Raw genomic sequence first — 18,920 nt, forward strand, 5'->3', positions numbered from 1 at the left:
TGTTTTGAGTTTTCTCTATTTTTTTTCCCAAAAGAAAAGGTCCAATTGTTTCCCAAGACCACAAACAAACTAGCTGTTATTCAAAGGTGTATTTTAAGGTAAAAATCTCAACATAAAGCATGTCTAGCATTTTGCTTTAACAGAGGTGGATTCTTTTTGTTACCCTTGCCACTAAATCAGCTTCATAAAATAAACCTTTTTTGCAGACTGCTAATACAGTAACTTTTCATTGAAATTCCCCTTTAAGAACTCTCAAATAGTAATGCCAAAGACTGAATTAATCTCTAAACAGTGCCAGCAGCTTTCAGAACAATTAAATGTGCTAATTGCTTTATACACTTTCCACAATATAGTCCTTCAATTTTGAATGATTTTCACAGAAAACTGCTATCACTGGAGCCTGCAGCAGGTATTTCTCTCGGCTTCATGTGGTATACCTTTAAAAGAGCAGAAGAAATCACAAGCTGAGAGAAATAAAATTGTTGAAATAAAACCTACAGAAGGATTTTGTTTTGCCATGTCAATAACAGTTTGTGGAAAAAAGTTCTTCATCTGTAAATGTCCTCTTTTAATCTGTTCATTTTCTAAAGGAGAAAAATATATCATGGAATGGTTAAGGCTGGGAGGGACTCCATCTGGCCTAAATTTGCATAAGGGGGGGGCACCAAGTACAAATTGCCTAAGACCATGTCCAAGTAGCATATGAAGTTCTCCAAAGAAGAAATTCCATAACTTTTCTCGGCACCCTGTTCAAAGGCTCCATCACCCACAGTGTAAAGTGTTTCTGGATGTTCAGAGGGACCCTCTTGTGTCCTAGTTTGTGCCCATTATCTTCCCCTTCCACTGGGAACCACTTTTAAGTGGTACAGTGGCTCTGTCTTTTTTGTACCCTCCATTCAGGTATTTATAGATATTGATAAGATTCCCCAAAAGCCTCGTCGCTAGGCTGAACAGTTCCAGTACCCTCAGCTTCTCCTCATGGGAGAGGTTCTTCAATTCCTTATCACCTTGGTGGCCCTAAGTTGGACTTGTTCCAGTATGTCCATGTCTGTTTTACTGGGAGGCCCAGAAGTAGACACAGCACTCCAAATGTAGCCTCACCAATATTGAGTAGGGAGGAAGGTTCACCTCCCTTGACCTGTTGGCTGTCTTGTATAATGTAACCAAGAAAACCACCGTCCTTCTTAGTGGCAAGGACATGCTGCTGTCTCGTTTTCAATTGGATCTTTACCAGAACTCCGAAGTCCTTTTATCTGTAGAACTTTTTTCCAGCTGGGTAATTCCCAGAATGTACGGGTGCCTGGGATTTCTCCTCCTCAAGTGCAGGACTTTGCACTTCTTATTGAAGTTCATGAAATTCTTGTCAGCCCACCTGTTCAGCCTGTTAACTGTCTTTCTGGATGGCTGTGTGGCCCTCTGGCAAATCAGCCACGTTCCCTAGTTTCATGTCGTTGGTGAATTTACTGAAGGTGTACTCTGCCCCATCACTTCGGTTATTAATGAAGATGTTAAACAAGACGGGATCCATTAATGACCTCTGGGGTATTTTGCTCATTAATGAACTGCAACTAGATTTTGTACCATTGACAACTACTCTCTGGGGCTTGCTGTCCAACCAGTTTTCTATCTATCTCACTGTCTACTCATTCATCCCATGCTTCATCAGCTTGTCTACACAGATCTTATGGGAGATAGTGCCAAAGACTTTACTGAAGTCCATGTAGACATGACTCATTTCTCTCCCTTCATGCATCAGGCTTGTGATTTAATTACATAAGATTGTCAGGCTGGTCAGGCATAACTTTGCCTTGGTGAATTCATGCTGATAATTTCTGATGTTTTGGGTTGGAAGAGACCTTTAAAATCACCTAGTTCCAATCCCCTTCTATAGGCAGGGACACCTCCCTCTAGACCAGGTTGCTCAAAGCCCCATCCAGCCTCACCTTGAATGATTCCAGGGAAGGGACATCCACAACCTCTCTGGGCAACCTGTTTCAGTATCTCACCACCCTCGCAGTAAAAAATTTCTTCCTAATATCTAGTCTAAATCTACCCTCTTCCAGTTTAAAACCATTTCCCTTTGTCCTGTTGCGACCTGCCCTTATAAAAAGTTCCTCCCCAGCTCTCGTGTAGGCTTCGTTCAGGTACTGGAAGGCCACTATAAGGTTTCCCCAGAGCCTTCTCTTCTCCAGTCTGAAAAGCCCCAACTCTCTCAACCTGTCCTTGTAGAGGAGCTGCTCCAGTCCTCTGATCATCTTCATGGCCCTCCTCTGGACTTATTCCAACAGCTTGATGTCCTTCTTGTGCTGGGGGCCCCAAAAGTGGATGCAATACTCCAGGCGAGGTCTCACAAGAGCAGAGTAGAGGGGCAGAATCACCTCCCTTGACCTGCTGGTCACACTTCTCTTGATGCAACCCAGAATATGGCTGGCCTTCTGGGCTGCAAGCACACTTTGCCAGCTCATGTTGAGTCTTTCATCAACCAACAAAACAGCTATCAAAGATCAATGAACTATCTTTTCTATTTCCTCTGTGTAGCCTGTAAGATGAAGAACTGACATCCACTTTTAACAAAAAAAGTCTGGGTTGCACAGAATCACACAAAATAGTTGATGATGGATTGCGTAGTCTCTTGAGATTTCTAGTCCAGCTTCCCCACCCAAGTGGGGTAAACAAGAGTGAGTTTCTCAGGGCAGGGTTGTCAAGTTTTGAATATCTCCAAGGAAGTATGCTCCACAGTCTCTCTGGGCAACCTATTTCAGTGTTCAGTCATTCACAATAAAGAAGTGTTTCCTTATATTCAAACGTAATTCCATGAATATCAGTTTGTACCTTTGCCTTGTCAGTAAACACTACTGGGAAGTGTTTGGCTTGCTCTTTATTCCTCCCATCATATATTTATTCTTATGGTTAAGATCCTCCCTGAGCTTCTCTGCTCAAGCAGAACAGTTTCAGCTCTTTCCGCTTCTCCTTCTGTTGAAGTTTTTCTAGTCCCTTGAGCACCTCTGCAGTCATTTTCTGCACTCACTCCAGTACGACCATACCTCTCCTGTACTGGGAGGCTCAGCATCAGAATCAGCACTGCAGATGTGTCTCACCAGCACAGAGCAGAGAGCAAGAATCACCTTCACTGACTTGGTGACAGTGTTACTTAATGCAGGCTAAGATATCATTGGCCTTCATAGCTATGAGAGCTTACTACTGAGTAAAGGTCAGGTTGTTGTCCACCAGAGCCCTTCTGAGTCAAGCTGCTTTCCATCTGGTCAACCCCCAGACTGTACTGGTATGTGGGATTACTCCTCACCAGATGCAGGGCTTTGCATTTCTCTTTAATGACAGTCATCTAGATTCTCTCTGTCCATTTCTCCAGCTTGTTGAGGTTCCTCTTAACAGTACTGCAAGTGGTGTATTAAGTACTCCTCACAGTTGTGTATTATCTACAAACTTGCTGAGGGTGCACTCTGTCTCACCATCAAGATCATTAATGAAGATGCTGAACACTATAGGAGCAAGTAGTGACCACTAGGGCACACCACTAAAGGCAGGATTTTTCAATTCTAGACTATGGATGGCTCTCCCATTGAATATATATAAGGACTGCTCAAAAAATAATGCCTCTTGTATTATTATGTTGGCCCATGATATCAGAGGCAGGTGTCAGTGGTATGGCAGTGGATATTGAACCTTCCCACAAATATTCTGTTAAGTTTAGTTGCTGTCTAGCAGATGGCAGCAGAGGGGCAGTCTGACAAAATGATGACTGACATGAAAGTGTGGATGAAGCAAAGGTGTGGAATTGAATTTCTCCATGTGCAAAAATGGCACCTGTTCATACTCGTTGATGCTCTTTGAATGTTTATGGAAACCAAACAATGGATGTCATTAGAATAAGGTGGTGGGTGGTGCATTTCAGCTTTAGTGACAGAGATGTGAAAGACAAGCCAAGTTCCGGATAGCCATGCAGATTTTTTTGAGTGGTATGCAGACTCTTGTTCATCTCTTGTGAAAATACATAACTAATGGTGGTGACTATGTTGAAAACTAATGTTTCGCAGCTGAGAATTTTCACTATCAAATACTGTTATTGTGCTCTCTGTACCTGTTGTAGTTGCTTTCAAAGCACCTAAGTGTGCGTATGAATGCGTCTATCTGTGTGTTTATTTTTGGTCAGATGTAGACATGATTAAAGTTGTTTGTGTACTTATGAGATTCTTTATTTATGTATTTTGGAATGAACGCATTTCCTGTGGACAGTCTTAATTATTTACTCTTGTAGTTGTTTCTGAGATTTGAGATTCATTTTAGAAAGAATTGTCTTTCTGTTGTTTTTCCTTGGGATTTTCATTGCATGAAATTTACATTGTATCTGGTTGGGAGGTAGGAAAGAGAGGCATTAGCAGAGGGATTTCTGGAAATAAATTAGCTGAGAATCTGCAAATTTGTCTTTTCTCAGACATTTCTGTCCCTGCATGATCACAACATTTCCATCAGAGTCAAGTAGTATCCTAATTAGGTTAGAATCATTCTTACAATGGAACAATAGGAAGACAACTTCAGGAACATTTAAAGAAACCATATCTTTGATACATTAAAAACTGAGCTGGAAAGCAAATTTTGTAAAAGGTTATGTAATTAAATAAAATTTTATTTAATAGATTTTCCTCCTCCCATGACATCTAAGGTTTTTCAGTACTCAAAACAAATGTATCTCATTTTCAAATTAAATTGAGGGGGACATTTTAAGTACCTGCAAACACATCTCAGATGTAGTAGTCATATCATGTTGTTTTTTCAGTCTTCTACACGTCTTCTCCCAGCTCTGTGCCTTAGATTAATTGGGTTTTAAGAGATAGATTTAGAAGCTAAATAGAAAGGGAAATTCAAGGTACTTAGCACTGGTCTGAGATGGTCAAGGAACCAGCAATATAAGTGTGCACTATAGAGCACGATAGGATAAATCCTACTTTCTAAAACAATTAGTATCTGAGGAAATAAAGCCAGGCACTCAAGATCAAAATTGCAATTTACAGTACATAAATACTTCTTGGAACCCAGTTTCCAAGTAGCCAGGCTAACACAGGGCAAGCTCTCCTCATTTAAAATCCCAGGAATCTGAGAGGATTGTCAGTCTTACTTACCATAGTGAAAGGCATGGACTATGTTGTACATTTTTTTGCAATAGAAAGAAGCACAGAAAGTGTTGTGGCCAAACAGGGAAGATAAGCTTAGCAATAATCAGATAAATGGAAACAGCTAATGACCCAATTAGAATGCACTAAATAACTAAGTAGATTTGTATTTGGCAGATGCACAGTAGAAAATTGTTTTACAAGTTTTTCAGTAGAAGAAGAATTACACTGTGTTTGTAGAAATGGCATGCTGGACGTGATTCTGTGTGGTTTTTATGTTAACTATTATTGTTCCTTGATTTTAGTGTGACTCTAGATTCTCAGCAAGTCAGAAATATTAATTTTAGTAGGAGACGAGCCACACAGAGTTTGGCACGACTGTCATACTTATTAGGCTTAGTACAATAACAAAAAGAGTTCATACCTCACTAGATTTCCCCAGACCATAGACAGCTTCTGTGAGCAGATGGTGGTATAGAACTGAGAAGTGTAAGTTCCATTTGGTTCTTTATATACACATGTATAGATTCTGGCAGGTAGCAAGAAGTGATCCTCAAGTGTGTCAATGGTACACTGTGTGTTTCACAGCACAGTGCTTTCCCAACAACCTATGCTTCTGAAACAATCAAAATGGGATAATAACATACTGCTTTCACTTCAGGAAAAATAAAAATAAAAGAAATGCAAGTCTAGAAACACTGGAAAGATTATATTACACACAATAGTTTCCCCAGCAAGCTTGAGAGACAATTCAGTGCTGTAGGACATCATCTAGATTGTGAGGAGACTTACAGTGTCCAGGATTGTGCAGTATCTAAGACAAAAATAGTATTTTCAGGGATTTCAGATCACTGTATAAGCAGGCATAAGCATTAATAGGGGAGTTCTAAGGTAGCATGAAATCAACAGCTTAGATAAACGTAAATTCTAATTTCCATGTTGATTGGTCCCATGTACTGTTTATGTCTGTCTATATTAACTTTTCCAGATTAGAAAAAAACAGTACAATGCTATAGAGTTTTATTTTAATCACTTACATTCAAAGTAAAGAACTCTCAAAATGATGTTCTCTTTCATGAGTAAAACAAATTAGCATTTTTCTCTCCACTCTCTTGCAGTGGAGTTTCCCTCCACTTGACATCCCCAAATAAAAGGAAGAATAAAACCAAAAAGCACGAGAAGCATTAGCATGCAACAGGCAAGTGGGCTGGTGTTTTCAACAGGGTGCATCAGCAATGAAGTTTGGTCATACCAAGTCTGGAGAAGGTCATCTTATCTTCCTGAGTACTTTTAATCTTGGCTTCCTTAAGAACTTTTGCAGAGCTATATGATCACATGGCTCGGGCCAGTTCATTAAATCCTCAGCTTGTTGCTTGCAGATGTTTGAGGCAGGTGTTCTGTATAGACCAGGGAGTTTGCTTTTTTCTGCTGCGTGTTACATTGAAGGTCAGAGGTTATACCTTGGTGGTAAGGTCTCAACTGCAAGGCAAGTCTCAGAGGTCTTTGTTAGGGGAGAAAAAGAATTCAGTCTCCTTAAAATTTATGTACTGCAAAAGATAACTGCACCTGCAGATTGCTGCTGTTATTGAAAACACATGATGGCTGTTGGAAGAAATATAAAATGCAACTCTGTAGTTCCTTTTGAGAATATGCAGAGACTCCAAATGATCTTCATTAGACCAGAGACACCCTAATGATTAATCCATCATTCAATAGTGCACAGTTATGGTACGAAATGTGTGTTTTTTCAATATGCTTAGGCATTCATGCAAATTCATATATATCTAAACATTTACTTTGGGTAGTGTTGCATTCCCATCAAACAGTCACCCTGCATAATATAAGGTATGTCAGCAGGCAGGCATTCCCAATGACCCAGCTAGTTCATAATTGGAAAAGGTTAGTCCAGTCTTTCCTGACCACCTGCGTGTTAGCTTTTTAACTTTCCAAATGGAAAGAGCAAAGATAGATTCTCCTAGATGCAGGAAATCCTATGAGGGAGATCACCGTCATTAGAGAATCTTCTGTCTTAAAAAGACCACTGTAGGTTTACAGGATAAAAATCTACTTTGGTTATGCTAGAAAAAACCTCAAGTAAGCCTCAAATTTTTGTCAGTCTGTATTATGTTACTCTGATATAAATGACATACATACAGGAAGAGATGGAAATGTCTTTGTGTTTCTTAACTTCTATTGACATATGCAGCCATGGCACTTTAGCATTCAGTAATGACTGCTGAGGCAGTGATGCTAATAATTGCTGAAAGTTGCCAAAAGTTAAGATAAATGATAGAATAGAATCAAGGCTTTCACTACCACTTGTTTGTTAGAAAGAGCTGTTAATTTCTCACAGTTATTGTGCAGGAACTGTGAACAATCAATCTTATATTTGTATGTTGTTCTGAGAGCTCATGAAAATTTTGTGTGAAATAATGATGGTGGTTATGGATGTGACAATAAATTTAATATGCCATATACACTAGACACAGTTGGATAAATTGTGTGCAGTAGAAGATAAAAAATACAGCTGGGGGAAATCCAAATTTTTTTTGATTTCTGAAAAATCTGTGTTTATCAAGCATCTATGTGTAGTTCCCTAATATCCATAATTTTCATAGTTTAAGATAGTGGAAATATAAAACATCTAATTTCATGATTTGAAATACTTATGAGCATCTAATCTGAAGAACCTTAGCATTTGCCTGTTTATTTCAGAGATGCTACATTTTCTTGTGTTTTTTCTGTCCTTACTTTTCCTCATGAGTAGTGCGCCTATGAAATCACGTCCAGGAATCCATCTGTAGTACTTGTGATGTACTGTTTTCAACTGGATATGAATGGGAATAATGTTATAGGCTAGAATGTTTTGCAAGGAACATCAACCAAAAACACAACAAAGCAAAGAAACACCTAATATACAGTTCAAGTGCACTCTGCTCATACAAGCCATAACTTAGTGGCAAACTCTAAGCCTTAATGTGAACCCTATAAAATAGTAAAACTGAATAGTGTTTTAAGTAGTTTTTCCTATGACATTTTTGCATGTACCATACAGCATACTGCTGAATGTTATAGAGATATATGCATTCAATTTTAATAAAAAAATCTACCTCGTGATAATTTTTAGATTATGAAGCACAAATTCAGAAGAGGCAGTAGGGATTCCTACTCTGATGTATGTTAAATACGTCTCTGATAGAAGACAATGTCCTGTGCAAATATTTTCTCCAATTCAAGTACGAAGGTGATGCACTGCAGAATTCGATTCAGAACTGACAGTGTGTCAAGAGTCACCTGAATTAAGATGGTATCTAACCTTGAGAACACAAGTATTTAAACTCATTTTTCAGTTTCTTTTATAGCCAGACTGATATGACTTAAAAAACAATCTTTTTTTTTCCAAATAAAAGTTTTCAAAAATTTCTGACAAGAACATCTGCATTTGCAACGCTTGCCTGAGAACTGAAACACCAAATTTTATTACCTTTTCTACATGACGATTTAAATTCACAATTTTCAGCATCATTCTCACCCATGTTAGGTTTTAAAATGAGCCACTTTATAGATCTTACTAATTGCAAAGGCCATGAGTGATAATTTTGATGGACATTCTACTTTTTCTCTGGTGAGTGTCTCTCATCATGGTGATAACAGTGGTGAACTTACAAAGTCTCAGTTTTAACAAACCACTGTTTTCTGCTGAAGCTCTGTTTTATCAAAGCAATTACAGCCACTTGTTCCCACAAATCCTTTGTTACAGATATGCTTAATATGGAAGCTGAGCAGTGTGGAGAATCACTAAGTATGTAAACAGTCAGAATGGATAAACAGGGTGAGACAGACAAATCTTAATGTGCTATCACTAAGGTGAGACAGTTAATGCACACTTAGAGCACACTTGTAACACTTACATTAAAACCTGGTGTATTGACTCATTCCATTATAGGTAATGCAGTAAAAATAAGTTTACAGTTACAAAATTAGACACGTGGGACACATTTAAGAGCATAAATTCTTAAGTTAGCTTGACAGACAGTGCTTCTTATTATGATGCTATGTTAACAGCACATTGATTTTATTGTTTACCATGGATCATACACAGTCTGTTTCAGGGAACATCTTTTCAAGACCATCTTGTATGTTTTGCTCAGACTGTTCAACTGTTAGAGTTTAATTTTAGGATTCATGTATAGAAGTCCCTGTATAAATCTGTCACTACTTGCAGTATGCATCTATGGAATATTCATATTCTGTGGCAACCCTTTTTCTTTCAATTTCCAAAATTTCACAGGAACGTCTGGTTTACTGGGTCACATATGAGTTGGCTAACTGCACATGCAAAGTCTATCAAATCAAAGCCATGCTCAGAAATGCTGCTTCTCACACAGTTGTACAACGTAAGCTGGAACAAAATGGCTATCTCTATCATGTGAACACAGACAATGTATTTCCAGCCTGAACTGAGTTTCAGAATTCAAGCTCAACAAAAAGACCAATTATATGGTGGCATCTCCCTCAGAATGTACTCTTCAGTCTCCAAAGGGTGAGAGGAGTCATGAGAATGAGTCATCTGGGAAATGGTTCATACTGATAGCCTAATGAACTTTCTGATTGGTCTAAAGGAAAGATTGGAAATAGTTTTGTATGATGAGTGTCAGAGTTGGTAGATTCTGGGAATAAGGTTGTGTTTCAGAAGTAAACTTTCAAGAGACTTTAGAAAAAAGTTACTACAGGCACTTCAGAGACTCGGGGATCAATTATGTGGCACAACATGGTTATTAAGAGCTGTTTCCATTATCTCAGCTCAGCTGCTCACTTTTTCAGGCAGAAGGCTGCCAGTGCCAATCATCTGATTCTTTAGGTAAAAAAAAGCAACCAACAAACAAAAACATCACAAAGCAAATATGAAGAAATGACCACAGGCTTAGTATGTTTATCATGTTTTACATCTGTTTTTCCTGCTACAACAGCAGAAGAAACAAAAATGTATCAAAATCAGTTTAGGCCCAAGAGGCTAGTATCTTTTTGCCACCACTTCTATGTTGTTATATATATGAATACATGAAGAATAAATGTCTAGAAGTCATACATTAAAAACGTTTGCAGGAAACAGTGAAACAGTGTTTTTGTCACTTTTCAGAGGAAATATCACACTAGCTAATCCTTCTTCAGAAGACATTTTGTCCAGGAAATTACACTACAATGCATTTTCCTTTCTTTCTTTTTCACCTCTAGGTTAAAAAACAAAACAAAGCAAAACTGGATAGCTTCCCACAGCTACCTCTTGCTTGATCTATGACTTCTCCCAAAACAGCTTTTCTATATTCCTAGAGCAGAGGATATTCCATCACGAGTATGAATGCAGATTAGGTACTCCAGGGGACTTTTTTTGGACTCCCTCCAGTTTATCTCACTGGAGATATGCCATTGCCTTGGGATAAATATGCTGGTTGGCTGATTAATCATATCTCTGCCTTTAGGTGCCCAGAGAGGTTGTGGATGCCCCATCCCTTGAGGCGTTCAAGGCCAGGTTGTATGGGGCCCTGGGCAGCCTGGTCTAGTATTAGGTGTGGAGGCTGGCGGCCCTGCCTGCCGCAGGGGGGTTGGAGTTTGATGATCCTTGAAGTCCCTCCCAACCCAAGCCATTCTATGATTCTATGATTCTATGATTCTATGATTCTATGATTCTATGATTCTATGATTCTATGATTCTATGATTCTATGATTCTATGATATGACTGATTCTTCACATTTGATGTCCTGACATATTAACTCACTGTTGGATACTTCATGGCTTCTAAAGAATGACCCAATATGTGTTATTTTTATTACTTTCCTGGCATGTCAAATCATATAATCCAGTGATAATATATGCCTCAATTTCTTTAGTGTATTTTTTTTTTTACTACACTTAGGTATGAAACTCATTACTATTTGCTGAATTATGAGGGCTGCTCTGAAAGTAATGCCTCTTATTTTATTATTTATTATATTTATTATGTCAGTCCACGATGTCAGAGGCAGATATTGGTGGTATGGCAATAGAGGCTGAACAATCTCACCAATATTCCATTAAGTTTTGTTGCTTGTAACAGATGGCAGCAGAGGGGCAGTCTGGAGGCATTCAAGGCCAGGTTGGATGGGATCCTGCTCAATCTGATCTAGTGGCTGGCAACCCTGAGCATGGCAGGGGGGCTGGAACTAGATCATTTTAAGGTCCACTGCAGCTTAAGTCATTCTATGATTCTATGATTCTGTGACAAAATGGCATCTGATAGGGAAGTGTGGATTACGCAAAGATGTGTCACTGAACTCCTTCATGCAGAAAAAATTGCATCCATTGACATTCATCGATGCTTGCTAAACATTTATGGAGACCAAACAGTGGATGTGAGCACAGTGAGGAGGTGGGTAATGTGTTTCAGCAGTAGTGAAAGCAAGAGTGGGTCAACTCCGCTGGTACAAACTTTTACAAGGGCGACATGCAAGCTGTTCATTGCTGGCAAAAAGACATAGCTAATGGTGATGACTATGCTGAAAACTAATGTTTTACAGCTGAGAATTTGCTCTGACAAATAGTGTTATTGTGCTCTTTGTATCTGTTGTGGTTTCCATGGAAATAAATAAAAGGCAATACTTTCAAAACAACCAATGTATGTAATGGCATTTTTGACAACTTATGACACACATATTTAAAGCCAATATTATGTATTTAAATGCCGGTTTAATTCTGTCAATGTACAAATTATCTTATACAAATCAGTAAGTTAAGGAAAATTACTATCACCCACATGCAGACATAGTAAAACTGTGTGTTAAACAAATCTGTTTTATTTTATCTATCATAACCACACGTATGGCTTTGCAATAATTGGTCAAAAATAATCTCTGATAGTTTTTGAGTACCACTGTTATCATTATCTCACTATGAATGGCAGTAATTTATCTCAGCCTTCTTTCACTCACTTTGAAATATTATAAACATGCTATCCTGCCTACAACCCAATCAGTTAAATGAAGTTATATCTGACTTCTCTATTTACTAATATTTTCACTTTATTTAAGACACCATATCACAGTCCTGATCAAGACCTTAGGGAGAAATTGAAGAATAAGAAGATAAAAGCAATTTCTGAACCTGATGATACCATAAAACTTCTGATTTTAGGTTTTAGTTATGTAATTCTCTGTAAGAGAAAGGACTACTTAAAACTAAAAATGTTCCTTTTAGGAAGTACTTTGTTCAGCAAGGTTTTCAGGAGCTCTATCAAACCGGAGGCAGAGGAACGATAGTCTGTTTTAGCTGTAGAAAGGCAGCAAGGCTGAGAAATCCGTTTGTAGAGTTAAAATGATTTCAAAACTTTTGCAACAGAAAAGATATCAGGAAGAGAAAAAAATGGGACAAACACACAGTCTTTAGCAAGGCGTCTCACAGACAGAGCTTAATTTTTTGAGCCATTTCCCAAAAATGAGAGCTGAAGTTTCGGCTGTATTTCTAAATAAGTACAGGGATTTATTTATTCGTTCATTCATTTATTTATTTCTTAAAGCCTAAGTGCTCCCAACTGGCTCTTGTCCACAGTATGTAGGGCTGTAAACTTCTATGAGAAATTTGTCTTGGAGAGAGTTAGTTGGACAGTTCCAAAAATGAGAGTCAGGAAATGCTGTTAACAATTAGGCAGTAAGTATGCTATGCTCCAGAGCTACCCTCAGATTCTAGCCTTTATTTAATATAGTACAGAACCCAGAAAGATTTTTACTCTTGCCCGATCCACTGTGAGACATTTGACTCTCTGGATAGAGAAACATTTCTGCTATCATTTGTGTGTAAATATCTCCAGTTTAAGAATCTTTGTCCAAGACACAGATTGATTAATGTAGATTAATTAGTATAAAAAACCAAATTCGTATATTCTTTTGGTTTTAACCTCATCTCAAAAATGCTTCTTGTATCCTTCCTGATTTTCAGTGTTGGTTTTCTGCATTCTTATTGTTTTCACTGTCATAGCACAGAAAATGCTGAAAGCCTTGAGCTTATTCTTTGCTTAGATATATGTTTGTTTTTCAATTGTTATACTGAATGTAATGATGGTATTAAGAAATATTAGGAGCTCTGCTGGATTGTGGCCAAGATTAATATTGCTAGACAGATTAAGCTATATTTTATATAGATTTAATAGAATGTTCATGCTCTTCCTATGTAATGTTGAAAAATGGACTAGATTAAGAGAAAAACAGAATGATAGATACTTAGAAATCAACCCTGGCTAGTAGGCTACCGGCATTACATAGAGTACCACACTAGGAAGGATAAGCTGAAGGCTGTCACTTTGCCTAGTGCTGCACAAAAACAAAAAGCTGCTGATGCCTACTATAATGGAACCATCCTGGATCTCAAATCCAGTTTAATCCTCTTTGGCAGCATAATGCTTTTCTTCAGCCATATAATGAAAGGGTGGGGAAGAAAATGATCAAGTTTAATATACAAGCTAGAATTTGAATCTCCATATGAAATCTGTTTCATACATAATTTAGGAGATGCATCTCTCTTACATATATTTTTATATAAAAGAAAACACAGTATTTAAGAGTTTTGGTCATTTTTCTTTCTGCTGTGGTTTTTCATTTGTCCACAAAGTACCTTTTCTCACTAGCATTTTCCTCCTGACAAAACACTCTTGTCGATATTTTTCCCAAAGGACTGAGTTTTATTGTACCTCCCCTCAAACAGATTGTAAGAATATATTGCAAAACTAAAACTTTCAATGGAAAGTCTTATTTCACAGTCTTGAAAATAATACATTTGTTAAATTTTTATTAAGAATCACTAATATTTCCAGGTGACTCGTGATGAGGAATGAACCCCCATTGCATTAGGTGCAATGCTTTTCCTAACAGTATTGCTGTCCTAAGAAAAAGAAAAGAAAGATCAAAAGAACATAAAGAAAACACACTGAAAGTTTAGTATTGTGGTAGACAACATCAGGTTGGGGATGTATTTTCAGGTTTGGGCAGTAGGGAGGCTGCAGGGGTGACCTCTGTGAGCAGAGCCCAGCAGTGCCCCACGTCAGAGCAGAGCAGCTCCAGCTGCTCCAAAGGGACCCACTGCTGCCAGAGCTGCGCTGTGAGCGACGCTGGGTGTGCTCTGGGAGAGCGGATTTAAGAAAGGGGAACACAACTGCGCTACAACAGCTGGGAGAAAGGAGTAAGAGATGGGAGAGAAGTGGCCCTGCAGGCACTGAGGTCGGTGCGGCAGGAGGTGTTCCAGGCTGGAGCAGCAGCTCCCTGCAGCCCAGGAGAGGAAAAAAGTAGAACTTGTGGGTTGAGATAAAACTATTTACTAAGATAGAGAAAAGGAAAAGGATAACAATTTATACATATATATATATATAAATGTATATAACAAATGATGCACAAGCAATTTGCTTACCACCTCCTAACCAATGCCCAGCTAGCCCCCTGAGCAGCAGAAGAGAGAGAGATGAACTCCCACCACCTTCAGAACTCTCCTTCTGCCTGATGTCATATGGTATGGAACATCCCTTTGGTCAGTTTAAGTCAGCTGTCCTAATTCTTTTCCCTCCCAGCTCCTTCTCTGAGAAACTGAAATAGCCTTGGCTCTATGCAACACTGCTTAGAAACTATCAACATTGGTGTTTTATCAACATTGTTTTTCTCCTAGAACCAAAGCATAACATCATACCAGACACTCTGAAGAAAACAATTCCATCCCAGCTACTCTGAATCTGTTTTGCCCATGATGATAGCTGGTGAATGATCTCCCTGTCCTTATCTCAGGAGCTTTATTTTTCATCATATTTTCTACTCCTCTTCTGCTTAGGAGGAGTGAGAGCTCTATGGTGTAACTGAACTAGCCATCAGTGTGAAACCACCACAGCATGTCAGAAAGATACTTCTGAAATGAAACCAAGCCAGAAGTGTTCTGAGGAGAATGGTCAGAGAGAGATCCAGTGGGCACAAAGCTGAGCAGTCACTGTCAGACCCACATACGTAAAGTCTGCTTTAGAGTCACAGAATCATAGAATCACCAAGGTTGGGAAAGACCTCCAAGATCATCTAGTCCAACTGTCCACCTGCCACCAATGTTTTCTCGCTAAACTATGTCTCTCAGCACAACATCTAAACATTTCTTGAACATTTCCAGGGTCAGTTGTTGGGGAACGCTCCAAGTTTCCCCAGAAGGGTTGCCCTCTGGTTCAGGCGTGGGGAACGCAAGACCAACTTAATATGAGTAGCGTCCGCCTTTATTGTAGCAACATACCATCTTATATAGCATACTTGCTTCCAGGATACAAGCTCTATGCATCCAAGCGTATAAGAGAACAATACCGTTATGCAGGCTAATTTCGTGAATCCCACTTTTCTGAGAAGCGTAATGAAAGCTGCTGCTTTTCTAAAAAGCGCAATAAAAGCTGTATTAGTTATACTTGCATGGAATGTGGTGTTTCTAGTAGAGACACCTCTCTTCGCACTGGATTAGGCGTGCATCACGTCGCGAGGATGAAGCGGGAGGTAGCCCAACAGCTTTTATTGCGCTTTTTAGAAAAGCAGCAGCTTTCATTACGCTTCTCAGAAAAGTGGGATTCAGTGAGTGCATTTTTGCATGCCGGAACACTGTTTAATGTCGAGGAGTGGCGAAAGTTGGGCGATACGCTATGGGATCATGTGATTGATGATCGTAAAGAGGCAAGTTATACTTGCATGGAATGTGGTGTTTCTAGTAGAGTTCTGTACTTAACAACATGTACTGTACACAAAATTAGCCTGTGTAATGGTATTGTCACACAGTGACATGTCACACAGTGACATTCATTGAGGCTTGCTGAATGTTTCTGGAGACCAAACAGTGGATGTGAGCACAGTGAGGCAATGAGTGGTGCATTTCTTCAGTGGCAACGGCAAAGAGACAGACAAGCCATGTTTCGGATAGCCATGCACAGGTGTCACACCTCAAAATGAAGAGTGTCTTCATTCATATGAATTGGCTAATGATGGTGATTGTGTTGAAATATAGTGTTTTATAACTGAGAATTTGCTTCATCTATCAAGTAGTGTTAGCTCTTTGTATCTGTTGTAGTTTCCATGGAAATAAAAAGGAGCCATTACTTTTGGAGACACCTATGTACAATTTATATCTTTATAGCAAATATGTAGCATATGTCCTTTGTTTCATTATCTTTGTTCCAATCTTGCAAGAATTTGGAAATGACAGTTTGGTTTCTTTTTTTTTTTTTACAACCTAAACTATTATCATTGTCATGAAAGGGAATTCTTATGAAGCATTTTTGTGCAAAGTCATTGTGATGAATTTGGTAGGAACAATACATAGAGGCACATATAGAGTTCTTTTACATACAATGTGTAAACTAATGGCCATTTTGACTTCCAGAGGGAAATACTTCTTGGGTGAGTTAGTTACTTTTGAAAATAGATAATATTTTACTGAGGAATTTCAAGGACTTTTAAAAACTATTCATTAAAATGAGGACTTGAAAATACTGAACTAAGTTAAATCAATTTCAAAGGATTAAAAAAGTGTACATATCATATCTTATACATGACCCAAATCCTGACTGTAGGATATGTAGGCACATTTTCTAGTGGCAGAGGTTTTGTGATTTTGTCTTTATGGAGCTCATATCTTCTTCAGTTACATTCAGATGAATGTTATGGCATTGGTAGAGTTTTTATCATATCTCTTCTTGCTCTTTTGCCAGATATAATTTGTATATTGATTAGACGTGTCTCTGTTAAGTGAGCACACAAGTTTACCTTCCGTAACATTATACTGAGATCATCTTTCTAGAATGGTCTTATTCGGGATGAAAATTGCATGAATTACACTGATAAAATCCATGGAAAATTTGGGTGCCATTCACATGGATTTTAGTAAAGCTTTTGACACCATCTTCCACAGTATTCTCCTGGAGAAACTGGTTGCTCATGGCTTGGACAGGTGTGCAGTTCACTATGTGAGGAGCTGGCATTGGGTTTAGGGTCACAGTGAATAGAGTTCAGTCCAGTTGGTGGTTGGTCACCAGTGGCATTCTCCACTTCTTAGAGTATGTGAACATGACTAGCAAAAGAAAACAGAGTGTGGCCTGTCAGTTGTAGCATTAGGAAGAACACAGTCTGGTTTCTCTGACTTGGAGCTTGGATCTTTACAGGGAAAACTCAAGATCTCTGGAATGCGGTCATGCACTTACATTATCTCTGCTCTCTTTCTAGCACCTTCTTAGTGCTTACTGATTTGCACCTGTATTTCAAACATTTTTTTTTTTCAGATTTCACAGCAACAATTGCTGAAGTTGGGTTGTGTTTCTAGTGTTTTTACAGCTTTACATATATTGCCTATTGGACATTGTTACCATGTAGATGCATAAAATATATATACAATGTTATCCATACAGTTCTCTGTTCATAACCAGATGTGTACATGAAATGATAAAGAACTTGGAAGAAATCTCATCAAATCGCCTCTTAGCACATATCAAAATGTTTATGGTAGCTTTTTAAGTATTGCTCAACATTAGTAGCTGATAGCTGGCCAATTAACCAGACACGAACTGTTCTTTTTTAGAAATAAGCCAAATTGATGCAATATATTTTTGTTTAGTATGAGGTGTGCTAACTGAAGTGGATTTTAAAGTCAGAATCATGAGAAATGAATGCTTAAGACGCATTGCAATTTTCATTTCTTAAGGGACTCACTGGTTGTACAGATCTCAACTAAATTAATAGATAAAGTCATTACAGTCTGTAGCTGTTCAATGGGTGTTACTGAAATGAACTGACAGAAATTCTGTTTCCTAGTGTTTTTGTGGTGATGAGACCACCTAGTGCTTTCATTAGCAGTTTTTTGAGTAGACAGACCTGAAGTGTAGCTGCTATCTCAAAACTTATCTCAATTTTGTCTACATAAAAGACAGATATTAAGGTTATTTCTTTTGATAATTTGATTTTTTATATCAAATTAGTAGCTGATTCCAATGACCTATATTAAGCATCTATCTGAGTAGTCCAAAATAGGCTGTGGAATTACCTCTTAAATTGCTTAAGTTAAGCAGAATAACTGCTCAGTTCCTCCATGTAAGTCACACAAACCAGATTCTGTGGAAAAAAATATCTGAGAATGTTTCTTAGCTTCCCAACATGTCAAGTCAGTTTCCACAGTGGCAGTAAATTTACTTTAACATGGCTCTGCAATTAATCAGGTCTTGACTTTCATCTTGGGAAAAGCAGAATTAATTTAACTGTAGTTTCTCATTCTGCAAATAATGATCTTTTTTTTCTCTTTTCAACTTAAATATATACACATGACCTAGAAAGACTTTTCTCTGAGTCTAATAGTCAGAGCTCAATATGGACATGAAGCAATTGTCATAAATACCTCAATATTTGTACTTTAACATGAGAATCTGTCTTTTGGTAATGTACTTTGTCATGCTTTCCATTTGATGAAATATAATGTCAGTTTAATAAGATTTCAAGCAGAGGTGCTCCAAATTACTCTGTTATTGTGCACAGTCAAAATACATAGTTTTCAAGATTTATTTCACATATTTTTATTTAGGTCAGTTTCATACAGACTTTGTAATATGAAGAATTTGGAAAAGCACCCGAACTCCTACACTGTCCAGAAATACTCCATTTTTAAATTAGCTCTATGTGTGACTAGAAAAAAAAAATTTCCTTCCTTCCTTCCTTCCTTCCTTCCTTCCTTCCTTCCTTCCTTCCTTCCTTCCTTCCTTCCTTCCTTCCTTCCTTCCT

The sequence above is a fragment of the Numida meleagris genome, chromosome 1 (genome assembly GCF_002078875.1).
Source record: "Numida meleagris isolate 19003 breed g44 Domestic line chromosome 1, NumMel1.0, whole genome shotgun sequence".
Lineage (NCBI taxonomy): Eukaryota > Metazoa > Chordata > Aves > Galliformes > Numididae > Numida > Numida meleagris.